Raw genomic sequence first — 26228 nt, forward strand, 5'->3', positions numbered from 1 at the left:
CTTGTTTTTTACAAGGGAATAAATTCAATTAGAGCTGACAAATCGTCACCACTTGTTCCCGCGAGATGTTTGCTATCTTTAGTTAGAAATTGTAACTTAACACTTTTGTTTTTATATGGGAGTAAATTCAATTAGAGCTGACAAGTTATCGGCTATTGTTTCCAGGATATTAAACAAAAAAGAAGCTTTCATTTGTGGACGGTTTTTACATCTTTGCAGTAGCAGTTTAATAGTTTTATTTAATGGGCATTTTATGACATTCTTTTCAGTCCGATATTTTTAAAGGTAAAAAGCATGAAAACTATTCAAATGTTCTTTGAAGACTGCGTGGCACCAAGTTAAAGTGACATTTAATTAAATCGGACTTTCAACGTGTCAGAGAGGTTTTCTTTCTCTTTCTTTCTATTTTCGGTGAAGTAGTGTTGTTGCGTTGTGTTGTGTAAAAAGGGTAAACTTACGACTCGTATAAAATGCGAAAAGGTCTCTTAACTTGAGTATTTTTGAGCAAAAATTCCTCTTGGGGATTGGAAGGGCTATGTGATCGGTGAGTGAGGGAGTTATGCATGTGCGCGTGTCACACCAATCACAGTGTGGGTTGTATCAAAGAACGAATCAAACTGCCTGTTAGAAAATAAGATGGTATCTACATTAATCTAGAGACGTGTCAGATTACTGTAGTTTGTTCAGTCAAACATTTTATGGCTTACTATTTAGCTATCTTACCATGACCGATGTAACATCGCAACCAAAAAAACTTGTCAAATTAACCAAATCATTACTGTGCCATGAATGCTCCAATCTCCGACACTTCACACAAAAAAATAACTCTTGCACGCCTTGCGTGCCTATGTTTGTCTCAGCCGTGAGAACAAAATAAATTCGCTCTTGCTGCTAAAAAGTGTAAATTGTCTTTATTGACAAGCACGTAATATTGAAAACAAAACTTTTTACTGGATAGATACTGTAAAACTGCTCTACTGTGAAATTGTTACTTTAGAACAAGGGTGAAACTTGAACAATCATTTGTAAACAATAAAATCAGTGCAAGAATATCTGCACTTGTCATGAATGAGTTGCTAGTAATCGGATACCCATGTTTGCGCAAAGAACTCTGGGATCGTCAGAGGGCAAACATTGCAAGTCGCTAGAAGGAAATGTATGGCGAGAAGTTGTTTCGACGCCCAAAAACATGGTTTTGGGGAGAGATCAACGCTTTTTCGCCGTTGTTTTATCGCGAATGGATTTTGGCAATGTTGATACATGGAAAATGTCAGTTTTTGTTTGAATAACCGTGAAATAAGTGATAAAATTTACCGATAAACTCCCTTTGCTTGCGTGAGGTTTATTATGAAATACATTGAAGAGAATATTAAAAATTTCAATACACGCCTGATCTCGAGAAGCTACCCGGAGCAAATGGTAGAAAAGACCCTCCGAGAAGTTAAATATAAAGACAGAAAAGAAGCTCTAAAACAGAAATCGAAAATTGCTTAAGGAACTACTACCCTTTGTGTTGGGCAAATTTCACTCAACCGTTTCAATACCAAACTTTGGAAAGCATAATCACGCACAAATGGCACTTTTAAATACAAATACTCAGAGATATATTCAAGGGCCACCCTTGATCTGTTATAGAAAAGGAAAATCACTGAAATAGGTGCTTGTAAAAGCAAAACAAAGGCTTTGAGCAACACAGTAGCCACACAGCATGAGTCCCGCGGACTCATTTGACATTAAATCAACCCCAGACTGCACAATGATCGCCACCGGGCTTATTTCCAGTATTATTTGTCTGACTGAGCTTTCAAATAAGCCAAAAGTAGCCTGTACACAACTTAAAAGGCTTTACTGGGTTATATCCTCTCGATTTATACCTAATTAATTTTGTAATATTTTCAGACCATTACGCGATGTAAATTTCACAATAAACCTCACGCAAGCAACGGAGTTTATCTGTAGATTTTGTCACATATTTCACGGTTGTTCAAACAAAAACTTACATATTCCACATATCAACATTACCCAAATCCATTCGCGATAAAAACGACGGCGAAAAAGCGTTGATCTCTCTCAAAAATCGTTTTCTTGTACCTCGAAACAACTTTTCGCCACACATTTCCTTCTAGCGACTGGCAATGTTTGCCTTCTAACGATCCCAGAGTTCTTCGCGCAAACACGGGTATCCCTATTACTGGCAACTCATTCATTATGTCATTTGAAGTCGAAATAAAACTGAATACACGCAACGAAAATAAAAACACAACATAAACAAATCAACAGTGCAGTGTACTGTAGCATAAAAGGAGAAAAGTACGACTTAGATACAACTGTGATCAACATTTGCATGTAATCGTTCGTTTCAGTTCACTGCACTCGGAGAGGGTCAACAATTCCATGTTTATACTCTTCAATAATATTTGGCAATCTTCAGTCGTAAGTTTCCTTTAATGGAACTTTATTTTTCAGCGCTCGCTGGAGAATCATCAAGTCTCTATCCAAGGCAGAACGATCTACGTATTTAGCAGGGTTTTGTTTTCTAAGACGTGGACGCATGATAGCAAAGAAACTTGATTTAGCTCGTTGGCGGGAAGGTGCAAATACGTCGTGGTCACTTTTAGCTTTCGCAAACGATTGTTCAAGTTCTTTCAGTTCACGCTGTAATGTGCGAATATCGGCCAACAGTTCTGGGTGCTTGTCCTTTAGCTTACAAGTGTTGACATCGTTACAAGAAATTTTCCAGTTACAATTTGTTCTGTTGTGGCCAGACGTATGGCAAATAGCGCACACTTTTCCGCGTCTCTCATGAACATTTGGTAATCCTTCAAGGGCTTTTTGTTTCCCCTGTAGATGACTTTTGGCGCTTTCAAATTGCACTTCTAGTAGCTTTAGATTTTCTGACAGTTCTGGCGCTCTTCGGTCCAATGGACTTTGAATCGTTCGAGGGCTTTGGTTTGAAGTGGTCGCGCTCGCTTCAAAACTGACGTTGATTGCAGCCTCAGGTGATCGTTGCCGGGGCGCACTGCATGTTCTTGGAGTCATGTTCAGTCGCTTTGGCTCAAGGTGTTTTAGGTTAAACTGACGGCCACTCCCTGTTTTTATGTTGTTTAGCTCAGCCTCCAACACACGTCTTTCCGCCAGTAAAAGCTTATCGGGAGACGGAAAGAACGAGTCCACATCCTCTGATTTGACGTAGGCTAGTGATCTTCGTAAGCGAAAACCGCTGCTTTCGAACTGCACGGACAATCTCTCTAACTTCATTCCTGGAGATAATGCTTTCAGCCAGTGGTAAACTTCACTTTTTCAGCCATGATAGCTCAATGTTCACTCCGACTTTGATTCAACAGATATAAAATGCATGTGCTTCGTTATGAAGTAACCTTGTGATTGGAAGATGCCAAAAGAGCGTTAAAAAAGTCTACGTGTTCATGGTTCGAGTGTCCTCACTGTAAAGCTTAAAGAGCACCTAACCCCTCAAATTTTTTTTCGCTAAAACGAATCTACTTGTTATTTGAAATAGTTCTGCGAAAAAATTTTTGGATTCCGTTAAATCCTCGATTTTCTGCGCCCCGACGACATCTCGAAAATAGCTCCAAAACACTGCCATTTTGTTTCACGACCGAGTTTGAGGAGAATGGGTCCAGCGGCTCTTGTGACGTCTACCCAGAAAGGTTGGATATCTCACGTTCTCTCATTTCCTTCAGGATGGTGCAATACACATTCGAAAAGTGCGCAAAAACGCCATCTAGAGGTGCTATCGGCTGTTGGAGCAATATTCCAGATTTAAAGAAAGATATACTGTACAATTTACTGACGATGATCGGCTAATGGTGCAATAAAGACGTAAACGATGGTTGATTTTGTCGAACCGAAACAAGCGAACTGAATCTGTGACAACCATTGAAGAACTCTCACTGGAATTTGTTCCGAGACTCTCGAACGCTATTTTCATAAATTTTCTGCTTAAAGCTAACCAGCAATTTGTAGAAATACTACCGACAACCTATATCTTCCAATCCCGCAGTATTTATAACATAACCGGCAAAGTTGTGTGATCCGATCATGATAAAGAAGCGTTATACTGATATGTAAATGGTCACAACTGTACGCCGCTAACCAACACTTATTTCTCTTTCGATTTAAATGAAAGTCGAAGATTAATCCTTTAGAATTACATGATAACAAAATTGTTAGACTCACAGAGTTTTTCGAAGGTTTGGAAATCAGCAGTGTGACAAATATTCCGTGCAATAGCGTCGAAAATATGACCGCGTAACACTATCTGCTGACCGCTTAGGGAACACATCCTTTTCGCTTGTCCGAGGAATTTCACTGCAAACTTTGAGAACAATTTACATTGATTATTTGGAGTTACGACTTAAAACGTGTGACAATGTGAAATCGGTAATTGTAAGAAATGTTTCCTTCCACCTTGCTTCCCGCAGCTTCAAAAATACAGGTCCAAAGAATACGATTTTCAATCGATCGAAGTCAATGTTTTGGAGGTCATCAAGTCTCGAAAACTGCAACACGTACGTCGCTCTTATAAACATGAAGCATTCAACTGAAAGTAAAACACAAACTGGATTTAACAGAACAATCACACCTTGACAAAATACATTCACGCTAGGGACAAATGTAAACGGGCTATAAACACGCGTGGGAATCTTATGTCTAGTTGACGAAATTACCATCCAAAGCAGTCCTCGAGTTTTCTTTCCTGCTTTTCGTTTGCCTGCTCCTCCACTTCGTATCTAGCTTTCTATTCTTAAGCAGCTCGTCCGCAGAGAAGTCTTCCCATTCGTCGCTTGAAATATTGTAAATTGCTCTCAAAGCTCTAAGCAGTGAGTTCACAGTTGTCGAACGTGCTCGATCGAAGTTTATTTCGGAGTCTTCCGAATCGAAACTTAACTCTGACTCCAGTGACGAAAAAGAAATGATTCTGAGACAAAACTTGGACGTTTTAATCCCAAAATACATCGGAACGATTAGTTTTGTTTTCCATTTTCTTGAGCAAATACAGAGAGTTGACTGAGGCGCTATTGTGTTTGGTTCCTGGGTAGACGTCATCAGGTACCGCCGTCTCAGACTCCCTAAAACGCGGTCGTTAAACACTTCAAGCGCGACTTTGAAAGGGCATAGTAAATCGAGGATTCGACCAAATTCAAAAATTTCCTCGCCCAAATGCTTCAAATAAAGTCTAGATTCGTTTTAGCGAAAAAAAATTTGGGGTTAGGTGCACTTTAAGTTGTAAAGGGGTTTGCGAAAAGATACACAGAAAGTTTGGACACGGGGACTTTTCTACAAAGGACATTTCTCTCCCCTTCTTCACAAAATGCTAATTGCAAAGGTATTCCAAAATTTGCCTGGCTGGTTTAGGTTTAGAGTGAGTGTTTCGTTCTTTATTTTGTTTGACTTCTCAAACAGTTCAGTGTGATGCCTTGCATTGTTGTAAATGCATGCACTGCTTATTTGAGAGCTGAACTCTAACATTCCTAAAGCCCTGTATATGCGCCGTTTAATTTGGGGCAGTGCTTAAATGTGACAGTGCTAGATCTAGTAGCTGTGGTAGTCTCTTTAGGCTGCTTACAAGTTGTAATATTTGAACCCCTTCAAATATTCAAAGAAGACAACTGAGATTGACAAAAAATGTAAACTACTGTTTATTAAAAGTTCAACATACAATATTATTATTGTTTTGATTTTTAGCACTCTCTTGAACCTTAAAACAAAAAAAGACAACAGAACTGAGATAACAATATCTGTTATCAGTAGACATGGCAATTTAAACAAATAATGCATTGATCACAACACTTATTTCATTTGACCAAGTCCGGCAAATGGCAACAACTCTTTAACACTTCTAAATGGTTGTCCATATTTTGAACGAACATCCTAATAAATAAGAAACAAGGAATAAAATAACCATTGACCTAACGGGGGACATACACCATGAAGAAATGCGCATCAGTGCATGAGCATGATACATGTGCCCCTTATCAAACCTACGCTTCAGTCAAATTCCAACCTTCTCACACCGATAACAAAAAAATCGTTTCATAAATCAGCTTACATGATTCAGCTATCACAAAATAACAGACTCTCACCTTGTGAACAAACCTAACGAAATATAATGTGAAAACGAAAAAAAGACTCGATGTACTCGCGATACATTGTATAGCTATTGTATGTAAACTTCCAGTCGTTTTCCTGTCAGAATTTCTTATGACGCCGGCTATTTTCAATGCGTGGTTGCCATTTTTACTAGCTTGTTGCCACCGATGAAACTTTGGCGACAACACTCACATATTGAAGTTTCGAGCAAAATTAGTCCCGATATCGAAAAAATTCGGCAATTTATTGAGATGAAAACATAAAAACATGTACTTACATTTGATGTCCGTCAAAATGGTGGCGCCCTCTTCGAGGGCCGTTCCAAAATGACACGGATTTTATCGATTCCCTTTGTCAAACGTTCACAACTCACGCACAAGGAACGTTCGAGAGCGAAGGCTTGTAGTGAGACTGAAAGTCCCGAATATTGGACGATGGGACCTAGAACCAAGCTTTTCTTTCTAAGAGCCCATATTTTTTCGCGATTATTTTTTTGCGATTTTGGCGAAACAATAGAATCGTGATGTTAGCGCTTCTTCCAAAACTGGCATACTACCGGACTGATACCAGTTTACTTTTGTTTATTTTAGTTTTACATATTTTTCTCATAATTGCGTTCGACGAAGTGGAACGCAAACCTAATTTTGACCTGTGGCATTCCAGAGTTGGTTTCCCTGTGCACGGTTATAGGTCGAAAAAACCACATCCTGTAAGGACACCAAAATGGCCACCCCGTTTGTTTTTTGAAAGGGCATGTCACGGTCAGTAAACTGGTACTGTTTAATGTTAAGGCATGTGATAAGACATGTAGCGAACATGTGAGTATGTGAGCAGGCCATGTGAACTCGTCTTTCCGATGGATCTTTCTTTGACTTCTTTCCATTCAGTCGCCGTACGCTTCGCTATTATGTGCTCTCAGCGTTAGATTTTGGCGAATTTTTAACGCTTCGACGGTAGCATTTATCGAAATCTGAGGGAATTGTCCTTGTTTATTAACACGACCAGGCTTTGGGATGATAACCGTCGAACAGCTACATTTTGATTGCATTTGTTGATTAGTTCCAGTCGCGACAGATAGCTCAGTCTTTATCCGGTCGAAATTTTATTGTTTGGAATCGGTGGAAAAGTACTCTGAAGGCAATATTACGGTGGCCCATATCTGCAAACACGACAAACAATTCTTGAAACGCAACACAATATTTTTGAAACACAAGTCAATATCTGTGAAACACAACACAAAATTATCGAAACACAACACAAAACTATCGAAACACAACAAAAAATTATTGACACACAACACCAAATTATCGAAACACAACAAAACATAGGCACGCAAGGCGTGCAAGAGTTATTTTTTTTGTGAAGTGTCGGAGATAGGAGCATTCATGGAGCTGTTTACAGTAACGATTTGGTTAATTTGACAAGTTTTGTTTGGTTGCGATGTACAGCAAGAAAGAAACTGGGAATTTATGATGTACATGCGATGTTACATCGGTCATGGTAAGATAGCTAAATAGTAAGCTATAAAATGTTTGACTGAACAAACTACAGTAATCTGACACATCTCCAGATTAATGTAGATAACATCTTATTTTCGAACAGGCAATTCGATTCGTTCTTTGATACAACCCGTACTGTGATTGGTGTGACACGCGCACATGCATAACTCCCTCACTTACCGATCACATAGCCCTTCCAATCCCCAAGAGGAATTTTTGCTCAAAAATACTCAAGTTAATTAAGAGACCTTTTCGCATTTTATACGAGTCGTAAGTTTATCCTTTTTACACAACACAACACAACACAACACAACACAACACAACACAACACAACACAACACAACTTCACCGAAAATAGAAAGAAAGATAAAAAAAACCTCTCTGACACGTTGAAAGTCTGATTTAATTAAATTGCACTTTAAGGTGATTCCTCACATTTGCATTGCGCATCCTTACTGCGCATAATTTATGGCGTCATTAGGGCGCGTTCGTGCACGCGCAAATTGAAAACATGACGGATTTGCCTTGATATTGAGTTCTGTCAGTTGAAAAATGGCTATAGCTCACTAACGAGCTCGGGCACCCCAAATTTTTTTCCAGTCATTTTAATTAACTAATCATTAGCTTTGCGTGAGAAAAGACTAATCTGATTTCTATTGTTGAAAATTGAATAAATAAGGAAAATAGCAGCTGCACTGTAGTCTTTTCTATTTTGCAATTTGATAGCCGTGTCAAGCAATTTGGTTCCAATATTTTAACAAGGATTCAGCTGATTGTCAAAATCAAACTAAAAAAGTTTATTTGTGTCCGACACAAGTATTGACTGTAGTTTGAGGCGTGTTTTCATGAGTATGGGCTCACAAAGAGTTTACAATAACTTGGAATGCGTTCTTGTAATAAGCATTAAATAATGCTAAAATGGACATTTTTAATGCCTCATTCAGTGCTCCTTAACGAGCATGAGCACCCCCTTTTTTATTTTATAATTAAAGTTCTCATATGATAAATATTCAGTGGACAAAGTTTGAACAAAAATCTATTGGCAGTTTTATTTCAGGGGAATTACCTTAACTTCGTGCCACGCAGTCTTCAAAGAATATTTGAACAGTTTTCATACTTTTTACTTTTAAAAATATCGGACTGAAATGAAAGCTTCTTTTTTGTTTAATATCCTGGAAACAATAGCCGATAACTTGTCAGCTCTGACTGAATTTACTCCCATATAAAAAACAAAACTGTTAAGTTACCATTTCTAACTAAAGATAGAAAACATCTCGCGGGAAAGAGTGGTGACGATTTGTCAGCTCTAATTGAATTTGCTCCCTTGTGAAAAACAAGAGTGTCATTACACTAAAAATGGAAATATCTCGTTATATTTGCATGCAACAAGAGCAAAACAATCGTTACCTACACTTACTATTGTAAATGTTAGAACTGTTTCAAATCTAAATAGTCTCGTCTCCTCTAAAACATGTCCTAAGAACTAGAAGCGACGATTCGTGACCTCTAATTGAATTTACTCCTTGTGAAAAACAAAAGTATCAAGTTACTTTTATAACTAAAAATGAAAATATCTCGTTTCATTTGCATACTACAAACTCACGAACTGTTTCAAACCTCAAGGTTCATCTCGTTCATAACTAAACTCCTCAGCCTAACCCACAGAAAATTTCGAAGTAAACCCAATATACGAATACTTCCTCCTCTTTTTTAGAGGAATAAATATGGCCGTTCTGAACTCTATCGGGATCAAATCTTCTCACATACCATTTACCTTTACAACAAGAAATTTGATTGGCTGTTTATAGTAGATCCAATTTGATTGGTGTGACATACATACATCTCTCACTCACTCACTCATCCATTGACCCGTCCATAACATACCCGACGCGCCGACTAAGAGGTAATTTTTTTACAAAAAATAACTCAAAAATTATCGAAACACAACACAAAATTATCGAAACACGACACAAATTAAAATTATTGAACACAACATAAAATTATCGAAACGCGACACAAAAATTGAGGCAGAATTGATGTGCTCCTGATGTGCTACTATACAACGCATAAACCCATTCTTACTCGACCGCTGATACGTTATGCGCCTTACAAACTCCCGCCATTTTTCGTGACCATCTAGCTTTCGCGAAATGTTTTGTCCTAACTGTGGAGCTGTTTTAAAACACTGATCTAAATTTTGTCATGCAAATACCATGTCTCGGCTGCTCAACAAAGTTAAGCCCTGTTCGGCGGGGTTAGTACTTGGATGGGTGACCAAATACGAATACCCCGTGTTGAAATAACTTCTTTTTCTTTTTCTTTTTTTTTTTCCTTCCCTTTTCAAGGCGATATTAAAGACTGCAGAACTCCCAGCCTTGTGTAATGTCGTTTCTTCGAATTCTACATGTTTTTATCAACTATATGTTCCTCATTTCGCAATGTCCGTATTTACATGTATTTATTTACAATATCGTATAAATAAACAGCAGAACACATCCTTCGAATTCTCCTCAATTCTCTTGACTATTGATCGTCTAAAACATTTAATCACGGCTTGAATCATTCGAAAATACATACAGCTCATCAATTTTGTGACTTTCAATGTCTTCTTTTTCGTCAATCGAGTGGGAAATGAGCTATTTACATAATTACAGGTAGCTTTTATTTATAAAAACGTTCGTGCGAAAATTTATTCAATGTAAAGAATTTCTGCGATAATTAGCTCTTAATAACCGAGCAGGAGGTTTGTATGGGAGAATCTTGACCGAGGTCGTGAGTACAGACCGAACGCAGTGAGGTCTGTACACACGACCGAGGTCAAGATTCTCCCATACAGACTGACTTAGCTCGGTTAATAAGATGTTTAGTATATGGCAAAGAAAAAAACTTTAATTCGTTTAATGTAACTAGCTTGCTGACATTTTGCCTGCGAACGGCGATGAGTTAACTTAAACCTGCCGAAATTTGCTCGCCTTCTTTACTTTTTTTTTTGTCATCAGACTTTTTGGCACTTTCATAAATGATTGAGAAGAAAATAAAAGAAAATGGTGTACATTTTTGTATTTTAGTTTGTTACTTTTTCAACGCAGAATGAAACCGGACTAGATGGCGGTCTAGATGGGAAAATCTAGACCGTGGTCAATATCGATTTCAGCCAATCAAATTCGTGAATTCGCTGGTTCCCAGTCCTTGTGAGACACAGCCATATAATAATATAAGTTAGTATATTCTCAGCTCCGACTATTGCATTTCTAGCTCTCTGATTGGCTCAAAAACTCCGACTATGAGCCATTAGTCGGAGTTTTACCTTATATGGAAAACAGTGCGCCAAGTTTAAAAATTTTCCGCTCTGTAAAATTGTTGAAATAAAAATCGGCGGCAAAAACCCGATTAAGAATATACTAAAACAATTATTCCATTCGACCTTGTTGGATATGAAGTGATCATAACCAACTCGCGCTACGCGCTCGTTGGTTATTTATCACTTCATATCCAACGCGGTTTCATGGAATAATTGTTAAATATTGAGTGCTTGCGTCAGGAATTCAAAGAATAACTAACTTGACACGGTGCAAGCGACCGTAAAACGGCCTTAAACGGCGGATGCTCGAAACCCGGGGGGAGCGCCTATATGAAAAGGTCAGGGATGCTCGTAGTCTCGGGTACAAATCAAGGATTCTGGTCTAACTTAGGGTGTTGACGACGAAACGTCACCATTTTTAGCTGTCAAAGTAACCTTTAGGGTGCGCTCGAAGAAATAATAATTAAACGAAACGCTCACATTTAATTTCTGTTTTTAGGCTTGCTTCCCGCTGATCTCTCTAGTACGCGAGTCGGGTCTACAAATGCGCGCGGGATCCTTTCTTGAACAGTGGCTAGTAATCGAACAAGAAGCTCATCGCCTTGATTAGGTGATATGCTTCTAATCGAACCTATTCCGTTTTAAGTGGTAGCTTTTAGGGGTCTAATGAAGCTCAAGTAACTCCCATATTAGTCTCCTTTAGGAGTTAAATTCCAATTTTTCGACGAGCATCCCTGACCTTTTCATATGGGAGTTCCCCTCCGGGGTTTCAAATGTCTAACAGGAAGTGAAGGAGTGATGGAATGAAATCGCTTCACCACTACAACTTGGAAAATAATATTTTCCAAGTTTAACTAGTGAGAAAATCTCAGATAGTTCAGAGTGTAATCGAGATGTAGTAGTCACACAGGTCCTCACCCCTGCTGTTCTCTCCCTTGGTAGTCACCTAGGCCTTTTTCCCTTTCTAGAATATGAGCGGACAAAAACTTGTTAAGACGTTTGGAACGGGCGTTTAGAGCGGCGTTTGGAACGGGCCTTACCTCATCGACTGATGAAATTAATTGGAGGTTTCAGTAAGGCCTGTTCCAAACGCCGCTCCATTCATGCGCCGAACCTAACTGATGAGTTAAGTACGGCAGAAGAGCGGCGTTTGAATCAGTTTGGTTCGGCAGGTTAGGTTTGGTGCGGCAAACACCATTAAATTCGGCAGGGTCTGTCGCACTATGCGACGTTGGAGCGGCAGCTGATTCATACGGAATTCTCCTCATGTGTCGAACCTAATGCATAAATTACTGTAATTTATTTTTCATACAACGGGACTCGTGATTGGCTCAAAATTGAGTGGCGTGACCAGTCATGCATGAAGCTCAAAGTCGTCGTTAAAAATAAAGACAACAAAATACCAGTATGCCTTCGATTTATGAGAAACGGGACTGTATAAGCAAGTTTCTTTAGCCCAAATTGATTTTTTGCTTTTTCTTCGTGATAATAGCCAAGCTTATCAGATTTCCCTTTAAAAAGTCGATTTAAAGAAAAGCACAAATTTTCTCTAAAACTTTCTTTTTCGCCATAGATCGGTCCAATTGACCATTCTTAGTCTCTAACGAGGTAAATTTGGCTCGATGAAGGATTTCATACATTTTTGGTTAACCCTTTGAATGCCAACTACGCATATATATGCCTAATGAATGGTCGCGCTTTTTGTACCACTTGTGACGTCATCAATTTAAATGTCATCAGATATTTTTGATAAGCAGATAGTAGTGCTAGGCTAGCCCTTTCCGCACAATGGTCAGGTTTAGATATCGACGACATTTCGACGTCGCAAATCGAAAAACAAGGTTATCAGTTTTGGTGTAAAAACGGTGGTAAAATGGTCCACAACGCCTGTGATTGATCAAGGTCCATTTCTAGGCTTCACCCGTAATTAACATCCAACTTTTCTCTGCAGCCAGAAAGAACATACAATGCAAAAGGTAGCCAGTGTAAAAGGGCAGAGGAAAACAGAAAGGAAAGGGCCAACAAACGAAATTGAGAACGGTTAATGGCAAAAAAAAAAAAAAAAAAAAATTCAAAACTTTTGGCTTATGCGCATGCCCGTAATTGAAGTTTTGCTCAATTTTGTGCCTAATCCTCAAAAAATCTCTCCTTTTAGTAAAAAAACGCTTCTTTAGCAAAACTTAGGCTATTGAGCTTCATGGCAGCTAAAAGACCCGACTAAACGGTTAAGAACGGTATTTTTTGGCGAAAGTTTGGCATTCAAAGGGTTAACCGAGAGAAAACCTGTCTAAATACAAAACGCTGAACCTTGAGTTTGAATTTGCTTCCCTAAATATTGCTATAACAGCAGATAACAGCGAAATGTTAGTCACAGCTTTTCTATTTGGACAGATTTCGTGAATTCAGAACGCATATTTTCTCGTCGAAAATTGTTACCACCGGCTTCCCGAATTAAGCTCGACGCAAGTTCGCCATCTGAGCCAGCCGTTGCTCCAAAGTCGCTCTAAAGTCGAACTTAATCAAGTTTGGTTCGGCACATGAGTGGAGCGGCGTTTGGACCGGGCCTAAGTGCCACGGAGTCTGCGGCAATAATAACGAAGTTTCTTTTGTCACAAATGTACTAGTTTTACATGTAACTAACGCGGGAAAGTTTCGGCTGAATATGATCTTTGGGTTCTCTTTAATAGAAGAGGAAATAAACAAGCTGCTAAGGAGAAGCAATATGTTCCGATTCTCTGTTTCAACCCTGGCAAACACACAATAGCAGACGACATTTCTTGAATAGAGCTAGGGAAGATTCCAGAAGATACGCAGTCACAGTAACGTTCTTTGCACTAAAAAAGGAGAACTGACGTTACCTAAAATATAACTGCTATCCCCAGCCAAAACGAAAGCGTGATATCACTCATTACAAAACATAGGCACGCAAGGCGTGCAAGAGTTATTTTTTTGTGAACTATAAGTCTCGGAGATAGGAGCATTCATGGAGCTGTTTACAGTAATGATTTGGTTGCGATGTACAGCAAGAAAGAAACTGGGAGTTTATGATGTACATACGATGTTACATCGGTAATGGTAAAATAACTAAATAGTAAGCCATAAAATGTTTGACTGAACAAACTACAGTAATATAATCTGACACGTCTCCAGATTAATGTACCATCTTATTTTCTAACAGGCAATTTGATTCGTTCTTCGATACAACCCACACTGATTGTTCTGGCACATGCATAACTCCCTCACTCACCGATCACATAGCCCTTTCCACGGGGGGGGGAGGGGGGGACTCCCTTATATGAGCTATATCGGTCTGTGCGGCCCCGAAGGGTATAGTTTTTCGGCCGTTTTGGTCATAAATAGGGTTTCGATTTTAGCTGATTTTGGCCATTTTGGTCATAAATAGGGTATAGTTTTTGTACTCTAGCCTTGATATGGGTATGCTTTAAGAAGAAGCCACTTTTTCATCATTATCGAAAAGAAAATCCACAAAAGCCCTTCACAAATGTGTATGTTTAAGGTAATTTATCATTGGTTTGAACTAGGGAGCTAATTATAACGCAGGTCTGAAACAGGGTTTTGATTTAAGGGTCAGGTCGTAAATAGGCTTTCGAATTTTTGGTCAGGTCATAAATAGGGTAACGAATATCGCAGATTTTGGTCATAAATAGGGTAAGGGTTTTGGGAAGCGGGTCGCACACCCCCACCCAATTTTTCTGGGAGTACCCCTCGGGAGCCCTTCCAGCCTCCAAGAGGAATTTTTGCTCAAAAATACTCAAGTTAAGGGAACTAATAATAGAGCGGCTCAAGACTCAATTCAAAAACTTATCTAGTGGGAAAAGCTCACCCTTCATCGCATGCTCGTAGTTATATGCCAAACACTATGTTTCTTTGACTGATTATCCAGTTGCAAATGATTATCAAACTCGCCGACATAATCCTCAGCCTAACCCACAGAAAATGTCGAAGTAAGCCCAATGTATGAATACTTCCTCCTCTTTTATAGAAGCCGGAGAATAAATACGGCCGTTCTGAACTGTATCGGGATCAAACCTTCTCACAAACCATTTACCTTTACAACAAGAAATTTGACTGGCTGTTTATAGTAGATCCAATCTGATTGGTGTGACATACATACATCTCTCACTGACTCACTCCGCCGACTAACAAGTATTTTTTTTTTACAAAAAAATAACTCAAAAATCTTGAATGACACCACTCTTACCATACGAAATATTCCCAGCCACCTTCGACGCAAAGTAGGCCATGACGCAATCACAACGAGATTTCTTAACATTTCTGCAACTCTTTGTAATAACCACACAAACAACTTCATAATAACAATATCCTTCCTACAGTTTTTACTTCGGTCAACAAAACTAGCCCGTCCAAAAACGCTCGAATCACAATTTAGTGTTGGGCCTTTTGCTGACAGCGTGTCCGTCGTAAGCAGCTGAGAGTCACAGAAAATACTTTCCTTATGTAATTCTCCCTCCATAAAGCTAAATCGATTGACATGTAAAATGTTCGACTGAACATACTAAAGTAATCTGACACGTCTCCAGATTAATGTAGATATCATCTTATTTTCTAACAGGCAATTTGATTCGTTCTTTGATACAACCCACACTGTGATTGGTGTGACACGAGCACATGCATAACTCTCTCTCTCACCGATCACATAGCCCTTCCAACCGCTAAGGGGAATTTTTGCTCAAAAATACTCAAGAGCACTTTTCGCATTTTAGACGAGTCGTAAGTTTACCCTTTTTACACAACACAACGCAACAACACTACTTCACCAAAAATAGAAAGAAAAAAAACCTCTCTGACACGTTGAAAGTCTGATTTAATTAAATGCACTTTAACTTGACGCCACGCAGTCTTCAAAGAACATTTGAACAGTTTTCATACTTTTTACCTTTAAAAATATCGGACTAAAATGAATGTCATCAAATAAAACTATTAAACTGCTACTGCAGAGACGTAAAAACACTCTAGAAATGAAAGCTTCTTTTTTCTTCAATGTCCTGGGAACAATAGCCGATAACTTGTAAGCTCTAATTGAATTTACTCCCATATGAAAAACAAGAAGATCTGTTAGATCTTATAACCGGGCTTTTAAAAATCTAACTGTTTCCTTAGCACTACAGTCGCAACGCAGTGCACATTCCAAAGCAATCCTTGACGATTCATTGATCACTGTAGACACCACATAACTTGATTACCACAAACTGTATTATTGAACCATCAGTCGTCGCCATTGTGAAATCTCCGATGACGTAATGGTCTCAATCTGGAACTTTCTTCGGGATATGTATGGGCAAGAAGATACGAACACTATTAACAACAGCTTTCTTTCTTAAAAGTCACGATTAAATTTAATTGTTTTTTCCCTCGAGTAAAGGGCTAGCAAAGTAGTCACACGAGTCACATAATTCAAGACTTCCGTTATCCACGGCTACGTTTAGTACGGTGGTTATTTCCCCACCAATGACGTAATCCTTGCATGTTGTGACATGTTCTTTGCTTGGCTTGCAAATGTTTAATTTTCCTTCTGATCACTGAACTCGCTGCGATGAAACAGCCAAAGAATTCACTTCATTTGCCTAAAACCACAAGAAATACTCGCAAAATTGCAAATAAACTGATGACCGTCGCTTCTGCCGAAATAAACTTGCAAAGTAAACACGACCTTATTCGTCACGTAGCAAAAGTGAAAGCTGCAACGTCAGCGCATTCCATGGCTGACGTAACGTCTTTTTTTAGCGTATTTATTATTTCCCTTCGAATCCAACGCTTCGATAAAACCAAAAGAAAATATATCTTAACCAAAGTAAAGAAAACAATATTCGTAACATTGTCCTTGTATTAATGTTTCAACAGCTTTTGGCGAGTAAACATCACAGGTTGCGTCATTCAAAAGTTGGCCGATAGGAAGTTTGGGTCTGGTCACCGACAAAACTAAAACATAGGCACTCAAGGCGTGCAAGAGTTATTTTTTTTGTGTGAAGTGTCGGAGATAGGAGCATTCATGGTTCAGTAATGATTTGGTTAATTTGACATTTTTTCTTTGGTTGCGATGTTACATCGGTCATGGTAAGATAGCTAAATAGTAAGCCATAAAATGTTTGACTGAACAAACTACAGTAATCTGACATGTCTCCAGATTAATGAAGATACCATCTTATTTTCTAACAGGCAATTTGATTCGTTCCTTGATACAACCCGGTGTGACACGCGCACATGCATAACTCCTTCACTCACCGATCTGTGACGATAAGTTTTCTCGGTAAGCTACTGTGACGATAAGTTTTTCCTGCAACACTGTAAATTTCGGACTGAACGGACACTTGAACTGACAACTGGGGGAATCTAACTCTGGAGAGCACTGCTTGGCTGCGGGAAGGGAAATTCGTCACGATTTCCTGGTACACGAGGATCTACTTCAATGGTCTTCACTACGGACGTCAAGGAAGAGACATAACTTGGTCCAACAGTAGTTTATTCTGCACTCTAACGTCGAGGGTGAAATTGACATACTCGGCGGAGTAGCCGCTGTAAAATCGTAACGATGTAACCGATGTAATCGATGTAATCGAAAAAGCTTTACAAACGTACTTGCTTATATATCATCCTTTACACGTCAAGTGTTTACAGTATGCTAACGTAACTTCAAGTATACAATACGAGCGGAAAGTACTTAATTAAGATAGCGAATTCTAATCAACAGCACGAGGCTTCCAAAATTAAAAATAGAGTGCTAGGATTAAAATTACACAGGCTGAGATTAAGATAGAACAACTTAGGAAATTAAAAGTGAGATACTTAATATTTGAAACTCTGAATTGGTGTTATCGACAGCAAGGAAAAAATATCCTATGAATAGAAAGCATTAAAACTCCATTAGTGAAAAGCATTTCAGCTGGCTAACCTCCGAGAAAACTAATAAAACTTCATTAGTGAAAAGTAGTTCAGCTGGCTAGTTTCTGAGGGAACGGAAGGTATATTTCAATAATAAAAAGAAACTCAAATGACCCGATAACGAACTACTTGTCTTCTAAATGAAAGTTAGTGAAACAGCGTTGCACACGCTCAGGTATACAAAGAATCGGCAAAGTACAATGAAGAACAAAACTTAAGATCTCTAGCTGTTAACTGAAAAGAGGCTACTGTCGGTTTTTTCCTATAATTTTCCAAATAATAAAGAAATGCCTGTGCAACGGCGAATTTTCTCATAACAGATCACATAACCCTTCCAACTCCCAATGCAAGAGGAATTTTTGCTCAAAAATACTCAAGTTAATTTAGGTACTTTTTCGCATTTTATACGAGACGTGAGTTTACCTTTTCACAGAACACAACACAACACAACTTCACCGAAAATAGAAAGAAGGAGAAAAAAACCTCTGACACGTTGAAAGTCTGATTTAATTAAATTGCACTTTAACTTGGTGCCGCGCAGTCTTCAAAGAACATTTGAACAGTTTTCATACTTTTTACCTTAAAAAATATCGGACTGAAATGAATGCAGAGACGTAAAAACCGTCCAGAAATGAAAACTTTTTTGTTTAATATCCTGGAAATAATAGCCGATAACTTGTCAGCTCTAATTGAATTTACTCCCATATAAAAAACAAAAGCGTTAAGTTACCATTTGTTACTAAAGATAGCAAACATCTCGTGGGAAAGAGTGGTGACGATTCGTCCGCTCTAATTGAATTTACTCCCTTGTGAAAAACAAGAGTGTCACATTACACTTTGTAACTAAAAAACAAAAATATCTTGTTATATTTGCATGCAACAAGAACAAAACAATCGTTACCCGCACTTACTATTGTAAACGTTAGAACTGTTTCAAATCTAAAGTCTCCTTGTGAAAAACAAAAGTATCAAGTTACCTTAAACTAAATAAATAAAAATATCTCGTTGCATTTGCATACTACGAACTCACGAACTGTTTCGAACCTCAAGGTTCATCTCGTTCATTTAACTAAAATCCTCAGCCTAACCCACAGAAAATGTCGAAGTAAACCCAATATATGAATACTTCCTCCTCTTTTATAGAAGAATGAATACGGCCGTTCTGAACTTTATCGGGATCAGATCTTCTCACATACCATTTACCTTTACAACAAGGAATTTGATTGGCTGTTTATAGTAGATCCAATCTGATTGGTGTGACATACATATATCTCTCACTCACTCACTCACTCACCCATTGACCCGTAACATACTCGACGCGCCGACTAAGAGGTATTTTTTTGTAAAAAAAATAACTCAAAAAACAAGAAGATCTGTTAGATCTTAGAACCGCGCTTTGAAAATTTAACTGTTTACTTACCACTACAGTCGCAACGCAGTGCACATTTCAAAGCAGTCGTTGATGATTCTTTTGTTACTGTAGACATCACATCACTTGATCAACACAAACTGAGTTATTGCACCATCAGTCGTAGCCGTTGTGAAAACTCCGATGACGTAATGGTCTTAATCTGGAACTTTCTTCGGGATATGTATGGGCATGCACGATATGAACGATATGAACGATTCGATACCAACACTATTAACAATTACTTTCTTTCTTAAAAGTCACGATTAAATTTCTTTGGTGTTTTCCACGAGTAAAGGGCTAGCAAAGTAGTCACATGAGTCACATAATTCAAGACTTCCGTTATTCAGGGCTATTTTTAGTACGGTGGTTATTTCCCCACCAATGACGTAATCCTTGCATGTTTTGACAAGTTCTTTGCTTGGCTTGCAAATATTTAATTTTCCTTCTGATCACTGAACTCGCTGCGATGAAACAGCCAAAGAATTTACTTCATTGGCCTAAAACAACAAGAAATACTCGAAAAGTTGCAAATAAATTAATGACTGTCGCTTCTGCCGAAATAAACTTGCAAAGTAAACACGATTTTATTTGTCATGTATCGAAAGTGAAAGCTGCAACGTCAGCGTATTCCATGGCTGACGTAATACTTTTTTTTTTAGCGTATTTATTATTTCCCTTCGAATCGAACGCTTCGATAAAACCAAAAGAAAATATATTTTAACCAAAGTAAAGAAAACAATATTCTTAATATTGTCCTTGTATTAATGTTTCAACAGCTTTTGGCGAGTAAACCTCACAGGTTGCGTCATTCAAAATTTGGCTGAGTGGAAGCTTGGGTGTGGTCACCGACAAAGCTAAAAAAACAAGAACATCTGTTAGATCTTATAACCGCGCTTTTAAAATTTAACTGTTTTGGTAGCGCTACAGTTGCAATGCAATGCACATTCCAAAGCAGTCCTTGATGATTCTTTTCTTACTGTAGACATCACATCACTTGATCAACACAAACTCTATTATTGCACCATCAGTCGTAGCCGTTGTCTGCGATGACGTAATGATCTTAATTTGGAACTTTCTTCGGGATATGTATGGGCATGAAGATACCAACACTAAACTCTATCCCAACCGTAGATTGAAAACGTGACAGAAAATTGGCGTTACTTTCGATTCTCACCAAATTTGGACAGTGGGATGATCTCATCATTAGCCAATTACAGGCCATTTTTCAGCTCTTTTCGTCATATCCCCTTCACGGGAGAATTTTGTCAAGTTAGCTAATTTAGTATGCAAGCTACCGTAATGGCGGTCACCTTCGACGAAATGTTTATTTGCTATAAATTGGGGCAAAATCTTTCGGAGATGGAAATCAGGACATTTGTAAGGATACAGAAAGTAATTTGGGACCAGTTGCTGGCTTCTAAGGCTGAATTTATCCAGAAGTAAGCTGTATTTTCGTTTTCGTGCCGAAAGCCATGCGATGAATATTATCGGCTTGTTATGGTCTCCTGTTCTGTTTTTTCTCTTGGTCATTTTTGTAGCCCGCCGAGGCCAGTCTTTCGTCTAAATCAGTTGAAAAAAGCTCGAAAAAGATGTTCCTATTCAAGTTTAAGCTCTCAGGCGATAATTCTGGAGATTTTTGGCCGAAAAGTCGGCTTTGTTATGTTCGTGTTTTTCGATTGCTATGGGCTACCGTGGCTTCCTTTGTTAGGTCAAGTCTGGGGAGTGAGGTCACAAAAAAATTCTAATTAATTCTGGTTTTGTTCGATTTCGCTGAAATTTTAACACGATAAAGCTGGATTGTTAACAAATAGATTTACCGCCTGCCAACGTGTGGTAGCTATTAACGCTTAAGTGATATATCGCTTCGAAATCAGCGTTTTGAAGAGATTTTTTTGCAACGTGTGGGTTCGGCGTGATTTTGTAATCGGAGGTTTTTGTTGACCCCGAAGGAAAAATATCCGGAAAAGGTCATTTCATCGATGATTCAAACGAATATAAATATGTATATGTTCCGAGGGAAATTTCTGCTGAAAAAATATAATTTTTGACGAACGCTGGGTTTTTAATTTTTTCCCGCGAAAGTCAGTATCGGAGATGAGATTTATTAATGTTTCAACAGCTCTTGGCGAGTAAACATCACAGGTTGCGTGACTCAAAATTTGGCCGAGTGAAAGCTTGGGGCTGGTCGCCTACAAATCGAAAAAAAAACCACAGGTAAACCATGAACCGCGCTCGGCCCATGGCCGCGCGGTTAAAAAAAAAACCACGGGTAAACCATGAACCGCGCTCGGCCCGTGGCCGCGCGGTTAAAAAAAAAAACCACGGGTAAACCATGAACCGCGCTCGACCGAAGGCCGCGCGGTTAAAAAAAAAACCCACCGGTAAACCATTAACCGCGCTCGGCCCATGGCCGCGCGGTTAATAATAACAAGAAGATCTGTTAGATCTTATAACCGCGCTTTTAAAATTTAACTGTTTTCTTAGTACTACAGTCGCAACGCAGTCCATATTCCAAAGCAATCTTTGATGATTCATTGATTACTGTAGACATCACATCACTTGATCAACACACACTCTATTATTGCACCATCAGTCGTAGCCGTTGTGACGATGACGTAATAGTCTTAATCTGGAACTTTCTTCGGGATATGTATGGGCATGAAGATACGAACACTATTACAAGCCGCTTTCTTTCTTTAAAGTCACAATTAAATTTAATTGTTTTTTTCCCTTGAGTTAAGGGTTAGCAAAGAAGTCACACAAGTCACATAATTCAAGAATTGCGTTATCTACGGCTATCTTTAGTACGGTGGTTATTTCCCTATCAATGACGTAATCTTTGCACGTTCTGACACGTTCTTTGCTTGGCTTGCAAATATTTAATTTTCCTTCCGATCTATGAACTTGCTGCGATGAAACAGTCAAAGGATTTACTTCATTTGCGTAAAACCACAAGAAATACTCGCAAAATTACAAATAAATTAATGACCGTCGCTTCTGGCGAAATAAACTTGCAAAGTAAACACGATCTTATTTGTCACGTAGCGAAAGTGAAAGCTGCAACGTCAACGCATTCCATGGCTGACGTAATACCTTTTTTCAGCGTATTTATTATTCCCTTTAAATCCAACGCTTTGATAAAACGAAAAGAAAATATATTTTACCCACAAAAAAGAAAACAATATCCGTAAAATTGTCCGTGTATTTATGTTTTAACAGCTTCTGGCGGAAAAACATCACACGTTGCATGACTCAAAGTTTGGCCGAGCGGAGGTCTGCGTCTGGTCACCGACAAAAAACAAGAAGATCTGTTAGATCTTAAAACCGCGCTTTTAAAATTTAACTATTTTCTTAGCACTACAGTTGCAACGCAGTGTACATTCGAAAGTAATCCTTGATGATTCATTGATTACTGTAGACATCACATCACTTGATCAACACAGACTGTACTATTGCACCATCAGTCGTAGCCGTTGCGAAATCTCCGATGACGTAATAGTGTTAATCTGGAACTTTCTTTGGGATATGTATGGGCATGAAGATACGAACACTATTAACAACAGCTTTCTTTCTTAAAAGTCAAGTTTAAATTTAATATTTTCCTTGAGTAAAGGGCTAGCAAAGAAGTCACACGAGTCACATAATTCAAGAATTGCGTTATCGACGGCTATCTTTAGTACGGTGGTTATTTCCCTACCAATGACGTAATCATTGCATGTCCTGACATGTTCTTTGCTTGGCTTGCAAATATTTCATTTTCCTTCCGATCTATGAACTCGCTGCGATGAAAGAGCCAAAGAATTTACTTCATTTGCCTAAAATCACAAGAAATACTCGCAAACTTGCAAATAAATTAATGACCGTCGCTTCTGGCGAAATAAACTTCCAAAGTAAACACGATCTTATTAGTCACGTAGCGAAAGTGGAAGCTGCAACGTTAACGCATTCCATGGCTGACGTAATACCTTTTTTTAGCGTATTTATTAATCCCTTTGAATCCAACGCTTCGATAAAACCAAAACAAAATATATTTTACCCACAACAAAGGAAACAATATCCGTAAAATTATCCGTGTATTAATGTTTTAACAGCTTCTGGCGGAAAAAACATCACACGTTGCGTGACTCGGAATTTGGCCGAGCGGAGGTCTGCGTCTGGTCACCGACAAAAAAAAAAAAATAAACCACGGGTAAACCTAGAACCGCGCTCGGCCCATGGCCGCGCGGTTAAAAACAAAACAAGAAGATCTGTTAGATCTTAAAACCGCGCTTTTAAAATTTAACTATTTTCTTAGCACTACAGTTGCAACGCAGTGTACATTCGAAAGTAATCCTTGATGATTCATTGATTACTGTAGACATCACATCACTTGATCAACACAGACTGTACTATTGCACCATCAGTCGTAGCCGTTGCGAAATCTCCGATGACGTAATAGTGTTAATCTGGAACTTTCTTTGGGATATGTATGGGCATGAAGATACGAACACTATTAACAACAGCTTTCTTTCTTAAAAGTCAAGTTTAAATTTAATATTTTCCTTGAGTAAAGGGCTAGCAAAGAAGTCACACGAGTCACATAATTCAAGAACTGCGTTATCCACGGCTATCTTTAGTACGGTGGTTATTTCCCTACCAATGACGTAATCATTGCATGCCCTGACATGTTCTTTGCTTGGCTTGCAAATATTTCATTTTCCTTCCGATCTGTGAACTCGCTGCGATGAAAGAGCCAAAGAATTTACTTCATTTGCCTAAAACCACAAGAAATACTCGCAAACTTGCAAATAAATTAATGACCGTCGCTTCTGGCGAAATAAACTTCCAAAGTAAACACGATCTTATTAGTCACGTAGCGAAAGTGGAAGCTGCAACGTTAACGCATTCCATGGCTGACGTAATACCTTTTTTTAGCGTATTTATTATTCCCTTTGAATCCAACGCTTCGATAAAACCAAAAGAAAATATATTTTACCCACAACAAAGGAAACAATATCCGTAAAATTATCCGTGTATTAATGTTTTAACAGCTTCTGGCGGAAAAAACATCACACGTTGCGTGACTCGGAATTTGGCCGAGCGGAGGTCTGCGTCTGGTCACCGACAAAAAAAAAAACAAGAAGATCTTTAAGATCTTACAACCGCGCTTTTAAAAGTTAACTGTTTTGGTAGCATGAGTGACCTGAAGAAAAAAAAACGAAAAAAAAATATCGGTTTTGAAAATATTTCCAGCAAATTTGGCACACTGGAAGCTGAGAAAATTACTCTATTTCCGGTCATCATTTTTCAGCTCTTTTCGTCATATCCCCCCCTCGGGAGGGTTTTGTAAAGTTAGCGAATTAGTTGCAAACCACCGTAATAGGCTAAGCTAAGCCGTCACGTGACCTACTTTTCATAAAATTATGGGCTATAACTTAACGAATGCCAGAAATGGAAAAAGCATGTCGAAAATATCAAAATGGCCAAGTTTGAGGCCCCCATCATCAGAGAATGAGATTTTATGATGGTCTGAATTTTTGAAAGAATAAGAAGATTTGTATGGAAAAATGTTGCTGGAGAGCAAGACCTTGCTCTCCAGCAACATTTTCCATACGAATCCTCTAAATTTTCCGAAAATTCAAACTATGGTATAAACTTACTCGTTTTTTCCTGGGGCCTCAAACTTGGCCATTTTGGTATTTTCGATGCGCTCTTTCCATTTCTGGCATTCTTTTAGTTATAGCCCATAATACAAAAAATTTTTAGGAAAAATTTGGTCACGTGACCCCAGCTGCAAAGGGCCTATGGTGATTGCTGTCGGCGAAATATTTATTTGCTAAAAAATTGCGGCCAAATCTTTCGGAGATGGAGGTCAGGACATTTGTAAGGATACAGAAAGTAATTTGGGACCAGTTGCTGACTTGTAAGGCTGAAATTATCCAGAAGTAAGGTTTTTTTAACGTGAACGTAACGAAGGGCACGCGGTGAATAAATTATCGGCTCTTCTCACTGTCTCGTTCTGTTTTGGAGTCCGCCGAGGTCATTTTTTCGTCTAAATAACTTGAGAAAAGTTCGAAAAAGATGTTCCTCTTGAATTTTCAGCTTTCAGGCAATAATCCTGGATTTTTTTGACCGAAACGTAGGTTCACTGGTTATGTTAATGTGTTTCGGTGGCTATGGGTGACCGTCGCTTCCTTTGTCGACTCACGCAATGAAGCTAGGTTACAAAAAAAATCTAATAATATTTAGTTCTGGTTTTGTTCGATTTCGTTGAAATTTTAATATGATGAAGCTGGATTGTCAACGAATAGATTTTAATACTGCCGATATGAGGTAGCTATTAACGCTAAAGTGATATGTCGCTTCGATGTCAGGGTTTTGAAGAGATTTTTTTGCAGCGTGTAGGTTCGGCGTGATTTTGTAATCTGAGATTTCTGTTGACCCTGAAGAAACAAAGTTTGGCGAGTAAACATTACAGATTGCGTAATTCAAAGTTGGCCGAGTGGAGATCTGCGTCTGGTCTCCGACAAAAAAAAAATAAACAAGAAGATCTGTTAGATCTTATAACCGCGCTTTTAAAATTTAACTGTTTGCTTAGCACTACCGTCGGAACGCAGTGCACATTCCAAAGCAGTTATTGATGATTCTTTTCTTACTGTAGACATCACATCACTTGATCAACACAAACTGTATTATTGCACCATCAGTGGTAGCCATTGACAAATCTCCGATGACGTAATGGTCTTAATCTTTGTAGAACTTTCTTCGGGATATGTATGGGCATGAGCGATATGAATGACATGATAATAACACTATTAACAACAGCTTTCTTTCTTAAAAGTCATGATTAAATTTAGTTGGTGTTTTTCACGAGTAAAGGGCTAGCAAAGTAGTCACACAAGTCATATAATTTAATAATAAAACTCTATCCCGACCGATGTATCGATTTTGGTCACTCCAGTGACCACAGATTGAAAACGTGACAGAAAATTGGCGTTACTTTCGA

This window comes from Orbicella faveolata, unplaced genomic scaffold, assembly GCF_042242905.1.
Source record: "Orbicella faveolata isolate gen_17 unplaced genomic scaffold, um_ofav_v1 contig_26, whole genome shotgun sequence".
Taxonomy (NCBI): Eukaryota; Metazoa; Cnidaria; class Anthozoa; order Scleractinia; family Merulinidae; genus Orbicella; species Orbicella faveolata.